The sequence below is a fragment of the Erinaceus europaeus genome, chromosome 6 (assembly GCF_950295315.1).
Source record: "Erinaceus europaeus chromosome 6, mEriEur2.1, whole genome shotgun sequence".
Lineage (NCBI taxonomy): Eukaryota > Metazoa > Chordata > Mammalia > Eulipotyphla > Erinaceidae > Erinaceus > Erinaceus europaeus.
In genome coordinates, this window is record NC_080167.1 from 15,595,643 (window position 1) to 15,609,766 (window position 14,124).

Sequence of the window (14,124 nt, forward strand, 5' to 3'; positions counted from 1 at the left end):
AGCACTTTACCCCCAGCAATCTCCTGTCCCCCCTACGTGGCACACTGACCAGGCTCTGCTGGAATTCTTTTGTCTTGCCAATTTAAGCTGGCACAGAGCCTGTGGAGATGTCCTGTTGTTTTTTTTCTTTCTTTCTTTCTTTTTTTTTTTTTTTACCACCTCCAGGGTTATTGCTGGAGCTTGGTGCCTGCACTACAGTTCCACTGCTCCTGGAGGCCATTTTTTTTTTCTCATTTTTGTTGCCCTTGCTTATTGTTGTAATTATTATTGTCATTGCTGTCATTGTTGGATAAGACAGAGAGAAATGGAGAGAGGAGGGGAAGACAGAGTAGGAGAGAGAAAGATAGACACCTGCAGACCTGTTTCACCACTCGTGAAGCAACCCCTCATAGGTGGGGAGCCAGGGGCTCGAACCCAGATCCTTAACACTGGTCCTTGAGCTTTGCACCATGTGTGCTTAACCTGTTGCACTACTGTTGCCCCCCACCTTTTAAAAAAATAAACAAGTGGTATTGAGATCACAGCCCTGGACACACTAATCCCCACTTACTCACAGGTTTTTGAGCACTTTGCTGGAGTCAGACCGAGCTAGTTCATAGCATATGCTACACCTTGAAAGAGCCCTTTCAAGCAAAACTAGAGGTAAGAGGAGCCAGCTGGTGGAGCACCAGGTTGAGCACACAAACTGCTGTGTGCAAGGACCTAGGTTCAAGTCTCTGGTTCTTACCAGCTGAGGCATAAGCTTCCTGAGAGATGAAGAGCAGATGTTTCTCTCTCCCTCACTATCTTCCCTTCCCCTCTCAGTTTTTCTCTCTTATTTAACAAAGTAAATATTACCAAAAAAAAACCAAAACCCAAAACCTAGAGAGGTGAGAGTCAGAAACATGTTTCATTAAGATACCTTAATTCTCTGGGAGTTGGGCGGTAGCGCAGCGGGGTTAAGTGCACGTGGCACAAAGCTCAAGGACTGGCATAAGGATCCGGGTGTGAGCCCCCGGCTTCCCACCTGTAGGGGAGGCGCTTCACAAACGATGAAGCAGGTCTACAGGTGTCTATCTTTCTCTCCCCCTCTGTCTTCCCCTTCTCTCTCCATTTCTCTCTGTCCTATCCAACAACGATGACATCAATAACTACAACAGTAAAACAACAAGGGCAACCAAAGATAATAAATAAATAAATATTTTTTTAAAAAGATATCTTAATTCTCTTCTTTTTTTTTTTTAACTCAAACCCATTCTGTCGGGACAGAATGGGTCGATTGAGAGAAAGCAGGAGGCATAGGCCAGAAAGATCTCACCTAAACTCTGCTAAAGAGAAAAAAAAACAAACCTGTCTTTCTGTCACCCCCCCCCCCAGTTTGGATAACCTAAAGGCTTATTAAATAGCACCTAAGAATTTTAATAATGACATTTCTTTCACCTCCTTCAAGAATATTTTGGCAGCTGGCCACTGCTCAGTTAACTTTCCTGATTGCAAAATCCACCACGGGATTGGTTTGAGGCTTTCCTTGCTCTTCAGGAGCGCCGGTCTGCCTGCCCTACCCTTTTGCTTTTCCCTTACTCCTCGGGCCAGAGTCCTGCCACTGCAGGTCCCCCACGAGTATCTGCCAGTCATTAGCGTGAAGATGCTCTTTGTTTCTGTATGAGGCTGGTTTAGAGGGCTCTGAGGTTCCGTTGGCAGTGTGGGAGCTTGGGACATATTGATAGAGGAATGACTCAAAACCAGTTGTTTGGACTGTAGCCTCTGGGAAAGGGAAGTGAGAGAATAGTGCTGACCACTATCTGGTTATTAGGGTCGGGGTGGCGGCAGAGAGTAGCCTTTGCTAGAGGTGGGCTGACTTCCTTGGACTTGTAGTGTGAGCCTTCACCAGGGGTATGTTTCTCCAGATTTTCTTTTTCTTGGGCAACTTAGAAGACTAGCTAGCTGGACCTCCTCATGTGTGACTGTTTCTGGCCTAGGTTCTTTCTAACTTCAGTTTCCTGTCTGTCCTCTGGCCTCTTCGTTCTAGCTGCCTAACTCTCACTGGTACATGCTGTGCTTTTTTTTTTTTTTTTTTTTGGTTTGGCTTCCTGTTAACTGCCGCCTTCCAGCTGTTTCCAGATGAGTCTAACAGCTCTTTGGGGGAGGAACCAAGTGCAGGGGAAGTTGTGGTTATTTTTTTCCTATTCCTATGAAGTGGTCTAGGAATTCTGAATATGATCTGAACATGCAGTCTTGAACTCCAGAAGCCTCTTTGGCAAGACTGACTTTGAGTGGGGGAGTAGGGAGGGTATTGGAGGACTGTCAGTACTTGTCCTCCACAGCCCACTTGGGTACCTTGCAGGTGGCATTCTAGCACACTGAGACTGACCTTAGATGATGGGGGAGGGGGAACCCCTTGTTTACCTTTTCTAAGCCTTCCTCTTTCCTGACTGAGAGGAGGAGGGGAAAAAATAGAAAAGAGAATACATCTAACTGATCGGCTTCTTGTAATGTGTCTTGGAGATGCCTGCTTGACAAACACTAAGTAGATACATTCTTTGTTTGCTCCACAATGAAGCTACGGACTCTAGAACATAGTTCATGTTTCTTGCCCTCTTAACATTTTAAGGAATGCCACACATGTAAATCTCCCACACAGATTCTGAACATATCCACGTATATAGCTTTCTGAGCTTGGTTTTGGTTTCACTTCCCTACTTTCTGTGCAGCTCCTTATTAGGGTGCATTGGTGTGAAAGTCTTAGGGGACAAGAATGTCTTTTATATGTTTAGAGGTAAGCACCAGCCTTCTGGCCAGTGGGTTTCTGCTTAAGTGGTTATATGAGGAGATCTCTTAATCTGGACGTTGGCATGCACAGTTCTTGAAGGTAGCCTCAAATATGTGTGCCCTTCTTTTGCTGACCCAGGATGGGAGTCTTTGCCAGACTGAAGGAGGATCAAAGGACTGAAATTTTAAAATACTGTGTCTTCCAAATTTTAAGTTTTTGATAGAGGAGCTTCCTAAAGCTAGACATGATAACTAATTGTAAAAAGAAACCAGTCATACAGAAGGTTAAATTAGCTTAAAATAAACAGTTTAAGAAAGTCTCTTGGGGAGTCGGGCGGTAGTGAAATGGGTTAAGCGCACATGCCACAAAGCACAAGGACGCGCGTAAGTAACCCGGTTCGAGCCCCCGCTCCCCACCTGCAGAAGGGTCGCTTCACAAGCAGTGAAGCAGGTCTGCAGGTATCTATCTTTCTCTCCCCCTCTCTGTCTTCCCCTCCTCTCTCCATTACTCTCTGTCCTATCCAACAACAACAATAACTACAGCAATAAAACGAGCAACAAAAAGGAATAAATAAATATTAAAAAAAAAGTCTCTTGACTTCCTTTGTGTTCGGTCAGTGTTCATTCAAGGTTCACTGGTATAGGTCTGGGGCTGCAGGGGTGAGCAAGATAATCTGTCCCCAAGATTTCCACAGATCTGGATGGGGTATGGGACAATGACAAACTGACAAATTTAGAACAAATAATAAAGGCTATGATGAAAACAGTGAGTCAGATGTAAGGGCTTCCCTGAGGAAGGGTGCCTAAGTAGATGGAGTATGTGTTTGCATAGTTCCTATCTGCATGGGCAGTTTCCCCTGCCATCAGGTTTAATATTTATCTCCCCGTCCCCTTGGAACTAAAAAATTATGGATCACTTTTCCCAGAATGAAGCTCCAGTGTTTCTGTTACCTGTTTATAGCTTCTTCACTTTAGTAGTCCAGGACCAAATAATCTGCTTTCTGTCGGTACTGATTGGCTAGTTGCCATCCTTATGGATGGGGAAGAAGGTTAACACAACTGGGATGAGCCTGGGATAAAGAATTAGAGGAGGTAGAGGGGATTCATTCACTTATAAATATGTTTCCAGGCAAAGAGGAATTGATGTAGCTATTGGCAGTCATTAAGAATAGTGAGATGCGTAAGGATCCTGGTTCGAGCCCCTGGCTCCCCACCTGCAGGGAGTCGCTTCACAAGTGGTGAAGCAGGTCTGCAGGTGTCTTATCTTTTTTCCCTCCTGTCTTCCTCTCCTCTCTCAATTTATCTCTGTCTTATCCAACAACAGTGACAGCAATAACAACAATAATAACCACAACAATGATAAAACAACAAGGGCAATAAAAGGGAAAAAATGGCCTCCAGGAGCAGTGGATTCATGGTGCAGGCACCGAGCCCCAGCAGTAACACTGGAGGAAAAAAAAATAGTGAGATGATTATTTTGGATTATCTGGGTGGACCCAATGTAATCACAGGGTTCTTAAAAACAGATGTCGGGGGTCGGGCGGTGGCGCAGTGGGTTAAGCGCATGTGGCGCAAAGCGCAGGGATCGGCGTAAGGATCCCGGTTCGAGCCCCCAGCTCCCCACCTGCAGGGGAGTCGCTTCACGGGCGGTGAAGCAGGTCTGCAGGTGTCTATCTTTCTCTCCCCTTCTCTGTCTTCCCCTCCTCTCTCCATTTCTCTCTGTCCTATCCAACAACGAATTGCGTCAACAAGGGCAATAATAATAACCACAACGAAGCTACAACAAGGGCAACAAAAGGGGGGAAAATGGCCTCCAGGAGCGGTGGATTCATGGTGCAGGCACCGAGCCCAGCAATAACCCTGGAGGAGGAAAAAACAAACAAACAAACAGATGTCGGGGGCTGGGCTGTAGTGCACATAGTGCGAAGCACAAGAACAGGCTCAAGTATTCCGGTTCAAGCCCCCAAGGCCCCACCTGCAGGGGGATGGCTTCACAAGTGGTGAAGCAGGTCTGCAGGTGTTTTTCTTTTTCTCCTCCTCTCCATCTTCCCCTCCTCTCAGTTTCTTTCTGTCCTATTCAACAACAGCAGCAACAACAGTGGAAAAAATGGCCTCCAGGAGCAGTGGATATATAATGCAGGCACCAAGCCCCAGCGAGAACCCTGGAGGCAAAGAAAAAAAAAGTCAGAAGAGAACCAGAGAGAGAGCAGCTGAAGACCTTGGCTACTTAGCCAGATGTTGTTGGATTTGAGCATGGAGGAAGAGGCAGCACGCCAGGGAATGTGGGTACTTCTGGAAACTGGAAACGGCAAAGAAAATTCTTAAAGCCTTTCTTAGAGCGCAACCCTCATTTCCTCTTGTTTTATGACATCCATTTTGACTCCTGACCTTCCAGACTTTAAGATAATGAATTTGTTTAGCCCAAACCTCTAATTTTGCCGCAGTCGGAAACCAGTGGAGACTAGTTTCAAAAGTGTTTGCTGTCTGTAAGTATATAACAACAGTAGCTCTTATCCTACCACTGGAGAGCACCAAGCCCACCCTGAGTTATGTTTGTCTGAGTGTGTTTGGTGCCAGTTCAGGGGATCTGGTGAGAGGAGTGCCCTTGTTAGAGAAGGAAAATCAGTCACGAGTGAAAGTCCCATCCTGGTTGCCCAGTCTAATTCCTAGAATTTGGTGTTATAGGAAGTCAGTTTGATTTTGAAGGATTCACATATGGGCTGTTAATAGATTCAGAGTATGAGGCCAGTTCCCCAGAATTTAAGTTCTTCTTGGGCAAAATGCTACAATCCAGACAGCAAATATCTTAGGTGATATTTTTCATGTTTTGTTGGAATTCTGTCTGTGGTGAGGACTCTGGGCCACCCAACCTGTGTTTTAAGTCGAGCACTTGTGACTGCCAGGTTCAGGGGTTTCCATGTGCTACCATATGGACTAGGGGTTAGTCCATGATAATTCTGGGACTCTCCAGAGCTGCCCTCTTTCAGTGGAGTTGGGTTCCAGGCTGCTCTCAGTCTTCAGGAAGGGAGTTTATCCTTCTTTACTGCTATATCTCTGGTAAGTGACTAGCTCCTGCCTCAGGCTCTGCTTTTCTCTGCAGTCTCACTTCTTGCCTGTTGCTAGCTGGCTCCCTCACTGGCTGCCCTGTATTGACTCTGCACCAAAGCTTCTGCTTATCAGAGTTTCTGCACCTGCCTGGCGGAGATTGCCCATGACCTGTGGTTCACACACGGACCTCACAACGCCTCTGTTACCACCAGTACTGTTTGCCAGTTGTTTAAGTTATAAATTTGCCCCTTAGCCTGCAGTTCAAATGTTTGAAAGTAGGTGGAGGAGAGAGCATAGTGGTTATGCAAAATGACTCCCATGCCTGAGGCTCCAAGGACCCAGGTTCAATCCCCGCACCACCATAAGCCAGATCTGAGCAGTGCTCTAGTAAAAAAATAAATTAATTAAGCGCACGTGGCACAAAGTGCAAGGACTGGCGTAATGATCCTGGTTCGAGCCCCCAGCTTCCCACCTGCAGGGGAGTCACTTCACAAGCGATGAAGCAGGTCTGCAGGTGTCTATCTTTCTATTTTTTAATGTTTATTTATTTTCCCTTTTGTTGTCCTTTTTTAAAAAAAATTGTTGTTGTAGTTATTGTTATTGTTGCTGTCATTGTTAGGACAGAGAACTAGTGAGAGGAGGGAATCGGGTGGTGGTGCAGTGGGTTAAGTGCATGTGGCGCAAAGCTCAAGGACCGGCGTAAGGATCCTGGTTCGAGCCCCTGGCCTCCCACCAGCAGGGGAGTCACTTCACAAGCGGTGAAGCAGGTCTGCAGGTGTCTGTCTTTCTCTCCCCCTCTCTGTCTTCCCCTCCTCTCCATTTCTCTCTGTCCAATCCAACAACAATAACATCAGTAATCACAACAATGTTGAACAACAAGGCCAACAAAAGGGAAAATAAATAAATAAATATTAAAAAATATCTTAAAAAAAAAAAAAGAAATAGGCTGGTCCAGGAAGTGGAGCAGTGGTAAAACTTTGGACTCTCAAGCATGAGGTCCCAAGTTTGATCCCTGGCAGCACATGTGCCAGACTGATGACTGGTTCTTTCTCTCTCCTATCTTTCTCATAAATAAATAAATAGAATATTAAAAAAAAAAAGAAATAGGGAGAGGAGGGGAAGACAGAGAGGAGGAAAGAAAGATAGACACCTGCAGACCTGCTTCACCACCTGTGAAGCGACTCCCCTGCAGGTGGGGAGCCCGGGGCTCGAACCAGGATCCTTACACAGGTCCTTGTGCTTCACGCCATGTGCACTTAACCCACTGTGCTACCGCCTGAATCCCAGGTGTCTATCTTTCTGTCGTCCCCTCCTCTCTCCATTTCTCTCTGTCCTATCCAACAACAATGACATCAATAACAACAACAATAATAATTACAACAATAAAACAAGGGCAACAAAAGGAAAAATATATATATATATATCAGAAAGGAGAACCTCACTTTTAAAAATAAAGTGACCAGAGAGATGAGAGGGTAGGCAGATAAATAAAGGCTGGTTAGAGAAGTCTTCTGAGGAAGTGACATTTCAGATAGCACTGAGACCTGAGTGGTGAGCAGGAGCCAAGCAGATAGTCATTTCAGACGGTAGACGAGGCCAAGGCAAAGATCCAAGGGAATAAGGAATGAACTTGGCACATTGTGGGCTAGAAAGAAGACCCACATGCTAGAATGGGGGTTGGGGAGTGGGGCAGGTGGTGAGAGATAATACTGGCAAGGGGCCTTGTTGGTAGGAAGTTGGCATAGCATGCTTGTTGTTATAAATCTATCACAGTCTGTAGAAAGCTCGTTGCTGGAGACACCTTTCTAGGAGAGCAACAGAGGAGGGAGGGAATCAGGTAGGCAGCTGGGCATCCCTCAGACCAGGATAGTCTGAGAGCACTGGAGGTGATGGGAAGGAGATGGATTCAAGGTGGTGTAGAGACTTGCTGTCAGACTGAATATGGGGCCAGGGGAGGGAAAGGAAGGCCTTGGTCATGATTAGGGTTTTGTCCTGAGCCTTGGGTGCTGTTACTAAATGTGGGAGCCTGAGGAAGACCAACCACCTGTCTGGCTGGTGTTTACTATGTGTTATGGTCATCTCTGTGGCACACAGAGAACTTGGCCACAATGAGAAGGGAATATGAGGGGCCCGTCTGTGTGGGGACACAATAGTCCTCCATGGAGGGCCTCACTGTTGGCACTTGCCCTGACCAGTCCTGGCACCAGCAGTCTGTCTATGCTGCTCAGTCTCCTATCTTCTACAGCACATCTAGAGGAACCAGAGTGGAGTTTGCAAAGCTATGGGCTGGCATTCAGAATGGTAATGTTTTGCCTACACTATCATTAGTGTGCTCTATCATAGGCTGCAAATGCTATTTTCACTCAACTGGGCCCAGTTGCAGTAGCACTCAAATCCAGCATGCTTCATATGTTTGACATTATACTATGCCATCAGAAGACTTCTCTCAAAGGGTGTCTGAACTCTGAAAGAATAATTTCACAAACAGAATTCACTGTTGTTAGTTTCAGAGGTGGGCCTATAGCATCCAAATTGAGTATCTGTGAGGCGTGAGCTAAGGAATCAGACTCTTAGTGACAACAGAGAGAATGAGGCTACGAGTGGAAGAAACAGTTTTCCTTGCACTGGAGGGGGAGACATAAAGACTCAGGAGGTGCAGCTGCAGTGCTGAGGACCATTTTGAGATCAGGATGATCTGTTTGATAAGACAATTACGATTCCTTCCCTCTGAGACCTGTGGAAGACTGTGATCTCTTTCATGAAACAAATGTGGTCACCAACACAAAAACCAGCTCCTTATGTAGGAAGTAGGGGAATTAACCTATCTATTAGTTTCTATACATTTGTCATTTTTGTTAGTGGTTTTGCTTTTTTTTTTTTCTTCTTCTTCTTTCCTTCCCAGAGCACTGCTCCCTTCTGGCTTATGGTGAACTTTGGGTCTCGGAGCCTCAGGTATGAGTCTCTTTTGCATGACTATTGTACTGTCTCCCTGGCCCTATGCTAGCTTTTTGCAAAACTACTGAGGATGGCAGGTGATAGCTCACCTGGTAGAATACACACTTTACTGTGTGCAAGAACCTGGGTTCAAGTCTCCAGCCACCACATGGGGGCACCTGCAGAGGCGGAGGGGAGCTTCACCAGTAGTGGAGCAGTGCTTTGGGGTCTCTCCTCTCTCTGTTTCTCACCTTCTATCTAGAAGGGAAAGAACTGGCTGCCAAAAGTGGTGGAGTTGTGCAGACATTTAGCTCTAGTGATAATTCTGGTGGCAAAAAGTAAATAAATGAATAGATGATAAAAATAAAGAGTCAGACAGTGGCACACCCAGTAGAATGAGTATTTTGCCATGTGAGGAGTCAGGTTCACGCTCCAGGTCTCTTCTCTTTTTGCTTCTAGGGTTATTGCTGGCAAAACCCCCCCCCCCCATTTTATTAGGCAGGACAGAGAGAAATTGAGAGAAGAGGGGCAATAGAAAGGAAGAGGGGCTGGGTGGTGCTGTACCTGGTTGAGCGCACATGTTACAGTGCTCAAGGATCCAGGTTTGAGCCCCTAGTCCCAACCTGTAGGAGGAAAGCTTTCACAAGTATTGCAGGTCTCTCTCTTTCTTTTGCCTCCAGGGTTATTTCTGGGGCTCGGTGCCTGCACCATGAATCCATTGCTCCTGGAGGCCATTTTCCCCATTTTGTTGCCTTTGTTATTGCCCTTGTTATTGTTGCCATTGCTTTTGTTGTTATTGGATAGGACAGAGAGAAATTGAGAGAGATGGAGAAGACAGAGGGGGAGAGAGAAAGATAACTGCAGACCTGTTTCACTGCCTGTGAAGCAACCCCCCTGCAGGTGGGGAGCTGGGGGCTCAAACAGAGATCCTTATACTGACCCCTGTGCTTCGCACCATGTGCACTTAACCTATTGCACTAACCACCTGGACCCGAAGGTGTCTCTCTGTCTCTCTCCCTATTTCCCCGTCCCCCTGTCAATTTCGAACTTTCTGCCCAATAAATAAATAAAGATAATAAAAAGAACAGGAGAAAGAGAGACACTTGCAGACCCATTTCATCATTTGTAGTGTTCACCCAGCAGATGGGGAGGTCAGGGCTCGAACCTAGATCCTTGTGCGGGTCCTTGTGCTTAGTACTATATGCACTTAACTGGGTGTGCCACTGACCTGCCCTCTCTACCCATTCCCTCTCAATCTCTCTGTATCAACAAAAGAAAAAAATTAAATCAGTAAGAACAGAAAAACAACCAAGCAGCCCAGGAAGTTGTGCAGTGGCTAGAGCACTGGGCTTGCAAGCAAGGAGTCCCATGTTCAGCTCCTAGTACTACATAGAGTGATGCTTTGGCCTCTCTTAATATTTTTTTCCAGAGTACTACTCAGATTGGTTCAAGATGGAGCCAGGGATTGAACCCAGAGCCTCAGAGCCTCAGACATGAACGTCTTTTGCATAATAATTATGCTGTATCCCTGGCCCTTAAAACAGTACAGGTTGCTGTTTTGAACAGTTTTTCTGGTTGAGTAGCAAATCATCTAGGTTGCTTCTTCTATTCCTTCTATTCCCTCAGTCATTAAACAGATCTCTCATAATGGCTATGTGAAGAGACTCTCAGGCCTGAGGCTCCAAAGTCCCAGGTTTAATCCCCTGCATCACCATAAGCCAGAGCTGAGCAGTGCTCTGATAAAAACAAACAAACAAAACAAAACAAAAAAACCCAGATCTCTCTCTTTGAATAGGATTCTGTCCATTTTAGCAACTTTTTTGACGCTTATCTATGCACCACAGAGTACATTCTTTCAGTGTACAGGCCATTGATGTGCGTGTGTGTGTGTGTGTGTGTGTGTGTGTGTGTGTGAGTGAGTGTGTGTGCAGTCATCACAATCCTGTGTTAAATCGTCTATTATCACAGTTCGTTATGGCTTTTGCATTGCAATCCAGCTCCCACCTTAGCCCCAACAACCATTTACCTGCTTTTTCTTCGTCTTCTTTTTATGAAGGTAGGAGAAGCTTTATTACTTATACCATTTGACTTCGACTGGAGAGTAGACAGTCTCCCAAGCATGTCTTCCCCACCACCTTTTTTCTTTAGTTTTGGGAGAGTAAGGGAAAAATACTGATTTTTTTTTTCTTTTTTAAGAAGTAGCGTTGGTTTATAACACTGGGTAAGTTTCAGGTATGTAGCTTCACACCTTCTGACTGTGGGGAGCTGGGGGCTTGAACCGGGATCCTTATGCCGGTCCTTGCACTTTGTGCCACCTGCGCTTAACCTGCTGTCCTACCACCTGACTCCCACCCTTTTTAGATATTTCATATAAATGGAATCTTACTATATGTGTCTTCTTTAAAAAAAAGTAAAAGATGGGGAGTTGGGCGGTAGAGCATCGGGCTAAGTGCACATGGCACAAAGCGCAAGGATCCGGTTTGAGCCCCTTGCTCCCCACCTGCAGGGGGTTGGCTTCACAGGCGGTGAAGCAGGTCTGCAGGTGTCTTATCTTTCTCTCCCCCTCTCTGTCTTCCCCTCCTCTCTCCATTTCTCTCTTATCCAACAATGATGATATCAACAACAATAATAATAACAACAGTACTAACTACAACAACAGTAAAACAACAAGGGCAACAAAAATGAAATAAATAAATATTTTTTTAAAAAAGTAAAAGATGGAGGCCAGGCAGAGGCACACACAGTTGAACATGCGAAGACCCAGGTTCGAGCCCTCGATCCCCACCTGCAGGGGGACACTTCATGAGCAGTGAATCAGATCTGCAGATGTATATCTCTCTCCCTCTTTTTTTATTTTTTAAATACATTTTGCTTATTTTAGTAAGAAAAATACAGAGAGAGACACCAGAACACTGCTCAACTCTGGCTTATGGTGGTGCAAGGAACTGAACGTGGGACTTTGGAGTCTCAGGCATGCAAGTCTTTTTGCATGATCGTTGTTCTATCTCCTCTGCCCTCTCCCTCCCTCTTTTTTTAAAATATTTATTTTATTTATTCCCTTTTGTTGCCCTTGTTGTTTTATTGCTGTGGTTATTGTTGTTATTGATGTCTTTGTTGTTGGATAGGACAGAGAGAAATGGAGAGAGGAGGGGAGGACAGAGAGGGGGAGAAAAAGAAGACATCTGCAGACCTGCTTCACCGCCTGTGAAGCGACTCCCCTGCAGGTGGGGAGCCGGGGTTCGAACCGGGATCCTTATGCCGGTCCTTGTGCTTTGCACCACCTGCGCTTAACCCGCTGCGCTACCGCCCGACTCCCCCTCTTTTTTTTTATAGTTCAGATATTTTATGAAGTTTTTATATTGATCATGCCATGAATTCATAGGGAATGGGCTCCAGCAGCCCTGGTTCCTTTCCATTGGTTCTACAAAGTGTGCTTCTCTGGGTGGAGCAGGCTGGTGCTTCAGTTGAACCCAAGTCCCCTTCACTTTGGCTTCCTTTTTTCCTTCACACGTTTCAAAAAGCTGTCTCTGCTCTTAAAGTGCTTAATATGCTCAGTGCAAACATTAATTCTCTTGGCAAGAATCTTGCCCTTTACTTGTTGTTTACAACAATACCAACAGCATGCTGGGTAACATTGTAGATTCTTCCAGTTTTGCCATGGTAACATTTGTGGGTCATTCCCTTTTGTAATATAATGTTTTTTTTTTTAAATATTTATTTTATTTATTCCCTTTTGTTGCCCTTGTTTTTTTTTTATTGTTGTAGTTATTATTGTTGTCGTTGTTGGATAGGACAGAGAGAAATGGAGAGAGGAGGGGAAGACAGAGAGGAGGAGAGAAAGATAGACACCTGCAGACCTGCTTCACCATCTGTGAAGCGACTCCCCTGCAGGTGGGGAGCCGGGGTTGGAACCGGGATCCTTATGCGGTCCTTGTGCTTTGCGCCACCTGCGCTTAACCCGCTGTGCTACAGCCCGACTCCTGGGCATTCCCTTTTGAATAGTGCCCATTCCCTGTATGTCTACAATATCACCTTTAAAAAAAAATTTTTATTTATTTTCCCTTTTGTTGTCCTTTTTTATTGTTGTTATTGTTGTTGTTATTGATGTCATTGTTGTTAGATAGGACAGAGAGAAATGGAAAGAGGAGGGGAGGACAGAGAGAGGGAGAGAAAGATAAACACCTGCAGACCTGCTCCACTACCTATGAAGCGTCTCCCCTGCAGGTGAGCTGGGGGCTCAAACCGGGATCCTTATGCTGACAGTATCACCTTTCTAGTGGTCCTCATATATGCAGCCAAAGGAACAACTCTGTGTTTTCTAAAAGGCCTGCAGAACATATAGTAGGTTCCTCCCCTCTTTCCCTTTGTGTTAGTCATTTTGGCGATTTATTGTGTGCAGTCTCTGGACGAGCCCAGAGCACGGTCTCTGTAGCCACGAGGCTACAACCAAAACTGATAGAAAGAGGGGCACCAGGAGCCACGCACAAGCCATACTTTTTTCTCTCTCCCTCTTTTTCCATGTCTTTTTCTCCCTCCCAATTTTTCTCTATTCTATCAAATAAAATAGAAAGAAAGTAATAAAATGGAAAAAGGCTGCTGGGAGTGGTGGTAATTAAAACTGTATATTTATTAACCAATGAGAGAGCGAGAGAGAGACGGAGCATCACTTTGACACAGACAGTGCTGGGGATCAAACTTGTAGCCTCATACTTGAAAGTCTAATGCTTTATTCACTGTGTCACCTCCCAGGTCACATATATACGTGATATTTTATGTCTGGCATTTTGTAAGGTTTCTTATGTTACAGTGTGACGTAGCATTTTATCTGTGAATGGTATTCCATTGTATTAATATTCCCTGATTGTTTGCATGTTCATTGACAGACATGTTTTTTGAGGGGAGCATAAAACCTTCATTACTTGGATGCTGACTTTCCTTTTCCGGTAATAAAGTTCTCTGATAGATGGGAACTTCCTTACAAGGTGAGAATAGGAAATAGCAGTGAATGGTGAAGAGATGACTGAATTGGATGCCACGGAATGGTGCTGGTGACCAGCAACATATCACTTGGCTCTTCCAGCTTGTGGTGACTTTAACTATAATAATAAATAAATAGTGAGAACTTGAGGGAAGCAAGTTAGATTAAGATCTTGGTGACCAAGCTTATTATTTTTTTCACAGACCTTATTTATTTATTTATTTATTTATTTATTTATTTTTGAGATAGAAACTTATTGCAGACTACGGAGATAACATGCAAAAGACTTTCATGCCTGAGGTTTTGAGGTCCCAGGTTCTTCTTCTTCTTCTAGCATTTGCCAGGTCCCAGGTTCAATCCCTGGCACTATCATAAACCAGAGCTGACTTGTGCTTGGTCAGGCACCTGCTTTACTG

The 14,124-nt window shown here is 45.1% G+C and overlaps 2 protein-coding genes and 1 pseudogene across 4 annotated transcripts in view; 2 read left to right on the forward strand and 1 right to left on the reverse strand.

Moving 5' to 3' along the window:
• Positions 1-14,124, forward strand: part of BCL7A (BAF chromatin remodeling complex subunit BCL7A) — a 236,299-nt gene that overhangs the window by 59,863 nt on the left and 162,312 nt on the right. The gene's annotated exons all lie outside the window — the stretch shown is intronic.
• MLXIP (MLX interacting protein) overlaps positions 1-14,124 on the forward strand; it is a 72,845-nt gene that overhangs the window by 2,858 nt on the left and 55,863 nt on the right. The gene's annotated exons all lie outside the window — the stretch shown is intronic.
• Positions 12,094-13,245, reverse strand: LOC132538996 (large ribosomal subunit protein eL21-like; annotated as a pseudogene).